The sequence below is a fragment of the Anabas testudineus genome, chromosome 11 (assembly GCF_900324465.2).
Source record: "Anabas testudineus chromosome 11, fAnaTes1.2, whole genome shotgun sequence".
Classification (NCBI taxonomy): Eukaryota; Metazoa; Chordata; class Actinopteri; order Anabantiformes; family Anabantidae; genus Anabas; species Anabas testudineus.
The window spans coordinates 9378163-9381985 of record NC_046620.1 but is presented as its reverse complement, the minus strand read 5'-3'; positions in this window follow the sequence as shown (position 1 = coordinate 9381985).

Sequence of the window (3823 nt, the reverse complement as noted above, 5' to 3'; positions counted from 1 at the left end):
ACACACACACACACACACACACTGCAGGCAAAAACTGGAGTTACAAGGGATGCAGTAAATTCGAGTAGATGAAAAAAATGATTTCATTAATTCAATTAGTCGTTGAAAGACTAAAAGTTCGGCACTGGTTGTGCTCTGAACCAATGAGTATGAACCAAGTCATTTCTGTCTGTGTAAAATCTCACGAGTGGATCAGTCGTGGTTTCTGGGGCAGATATAATGTGGCTGAACTTGATTCATTTATTCGCTGTACTGTTATTCAACAAGAGTCATCTCGAGATATAACTAATCAACTGCTTGAGGCCCAATAGTGATCGCGGGCTGTCAAAGTAATTTAGCCACAAATGTCAAGTTTGAGTGTAACATTAAATAATTCCATCATATCCTTTATGTCCTACTCTATGTATTATCTCTGTATTCTTGTACATGTATGTGGAAAACATAACAGGAACCTAATATACAGCCCTGCGGCATCTCTTATAGTCAGGACAAACAAGAAAGACAGACTCGCATCTAGGTCCAGGACCAGACCACTTTGTCAGAGGAAACTTTTGTAATAGGTTTGTCAGTCTGCATTTAAAACATGGAAAAAAGAAATGTTCAAACAGGAGGTTCTTCACACACACAAGATGTTCTCAATGAATGAAAACAACTCCACTTAGAATATAAATAATCATAATAAAACTTGATTTATTATGAAAATGTTGCGTTTGTGTGTGTGTTTTTAAAACAATGCTAACAATAATAACAATATGTGTGTGTGTGTTTATGTGTGAGATAAACACTGACATGTTCTGAGATGAAACCGTTCTGAGTTTTGCTCTTGAGGTAAATTACACATCTGTTCTCCAGAGACCACTGCAATAGTGTCACAACAGCCTAGCTTGCTTATTACAGCTATAGTGTTATTGATCCACACAAAGACAAATATGAAGACACACACACACACACACACACACACACACAGAAAGGGACTTGCACTCGGAGATCTGACACCTGGATTCAAAAAAAGTTCTTCGGAAAAAGACACGCACCCCCGCTGTACGAGATGTGAAAATGCAGATACAAAAATTGTTCACACACTCTCTCTCACACACACACACAGCCACACACACACACACACACACACACACACTGCACACACCTTGGGTCATTAAGGACTCCTACCAGTGTGTCCTGTAAGCAGTTCAGTTCCCTGGTGGACTGGTAATATACCGCTGTGTGTGTGTTTTTGAGTGTGTATGGGTGTGTGTGTGTTGTTGTGTCAGCTGTTTTGTGCCTGTTAAGCCAGAGTTACAGTTTCTTAGTTGGCTTGGGAACAGTTTGTTAGCCAGCTTAGGGATGAGGACGGGCCAAAAAATCATTAAACAGGAAATTGGTTAAGTTAGGGAGGGTTTAGGTTACGTTTGGTTCCCTTGTAGTTTTTTTCTCCACCTACTGTTTTACCTGTACCTGATTTTGTTTTTGTTTTGCTATAAAACAGCTGAAAGAATCAAACAAACAAAAATAAAAAGCTGGGTTTCAAAGTACATTACATTTTACAGTACATTCTGATTTTGGTTCATTTCAGTAGCAACAGTAGCAAAGGTTTTATAACCTCAGGTTTTCAGTTCTGTTCTTGGAACTGCAGCTTTGAGCAGACTGTACAGGTCAGCAAGAACAGTTTACAAGTTAGATTACAGCAACGTTCTCGACACAAATCTGGAGTTAACCTCGCTGTCTGAACTGATTTCTGACCGTTTCTGATTTCTGAATAGAAATAGTATTAAGTTACGACCCCTATCCAAAAAAAAATGTGATGCTGTGTAAAATCTAATTAAAATGATAGAGTGATTTTTTAAATCATATAAATACATTCACAATAGAACATAAATAACATATCACATGGTTAAACTGAGAAAATGTACAATTTTACAAATTAAAATAAAGGTCATTTTGATATCGATAGCAGAAATATGCATGAAAAGTTAGGACAGAACCATGTTTTCCACTTTGTACCAGCCCCTCTTCTTTGTAAACATCTGGAAACTGAAGAGACCAGTACTTAACAGGACTTATTTTAACTAACCCAACCCACGATCTTTCCTGATTTTCAACCTTAAATAGCAGATTTACATTTATTTGTCAATGGGTCATAACAGAGGGTGGAGACAAATGACCTGTATGTTGATATAGATTGGAGAACTTAGTCTGAGCTGGTTATTTATAAGATATAAGATCTATAGATAAAGATTAGTCTATAAATGTGTCTTTGTTTTCATAGTCTTCCGCTGTGGCTTTTGGTTTGTAAGAGAAACTGTTATGTAACCTTTGATTGTTTTTTTGGACTGTAATGGCTGTTTCTCTCAAATAAAGGAGAAAGATGAAAAGAAATGTGGATGAAATAAGATAAAAGGGAGCAAAAGAGAGAGGACACAAGGAGGAGAGAGAAGCTCTGCAGAGGCTGGAATTGATTTCCAAGGGAGCGAAGGAGAGAAGCAGGAAACTGCTGCTACATTCCCTCGAGCCTCCTCTGACACAAACGCACACACACCTGTGAGAACACACCTGCACATACACACTTTGCTGATTCTGCACATGACACACACAAACCCTTTTCTCTCGCACACACACACCTCAGCCGCTTTGAGCCTTTCCTTTTAACCTAGCACAAACCCAGGCTAAAATCAGTGGAGATCGCATTTTTAAAATGTCCTTTGTTGGACTTTTCCTCCCATCAGTGTAGCTAAATTAGCTCTCTGTTAGACTCTGTTACACTTCAAAAAGCAACATGGAGTGGAAATAATGAAAAATACCTGTGTATGCATGAGTGCAATTTATTACATTGATATTGATCTGTTCAGAGGAAAAAGCTCTAAGGTTACAGCTGCCTCTTTTTCCTTTGGATGCCACTGCAGCATTCTGATTTATGATTAGTCAGCAGGAATTTATTTGGATAAAAGCTTTAGAAAAGAACACATGAATGTTTGTTGAAAGTTGCATTTCTGTAAAAAAGAAATAAGCATTTAAATAATATCCCATATTTTGGCACATAGCTGCTACATGTACCCTAATATACCATTTAAAATAACAATAACTTCACCCTCAGCCTACATGTCAGAAGAGAGCTGGTGTGTCAAAATGTAGATTTGACCACATTTAAAGTACATGGGACCCATTCAGACGGACTTAACGCAAGGGAGGAGTAAAAAATAATACACATTCGATTGTTAGCATGTCCAGCTAACTAGGATACAGTAGTAGTACCATTGTTACTAAAAAGGAATATACTATTAACAAGTTAGTTGCACTAATCTTTACTTACTAAGTATGTTAAAAGCCTTGTTTACAACTAGCACATCCATGTGTAGCATTGCGTGACCAGCTACTGGGTAAGTCATACTAGAGGTTATCAGACTTGGGTAAATTTTAACTGTGTCCTCTGACATTGTATACCACTAGATGCACCAGTCTGCACTCTTCCAGCTGAGCATCTCTGGCTTAGGTTCTGTCTTTCTGGCTGAACCGTCAGTACCTTTGAGCAGGGGTAGTATCCGGCTCTCATTGCCTCTCCACCGGAGTACCTCAGGGCTCTGTTCTCTGTCCTCTCTTCTTCTGACTTGACTTCACATCTTCAGCCTTTAAGACAAGACTTCAATCTCTCCCTGACAAAAGTAAAGGAAGTAAAAGTCAACAAGCCATGGCTAACTCGAAATTTAGCTTTATGGCTTTCTTGGTTAAAGTTTCTTGTATTGCTTGAGTTTGGAAAATATTCTTCTGCTTTCAGGTAGAAGTACGGATCATTTCTGTTTTGTTTTTTTAAAACATAAAAAGTAAAAAGCTG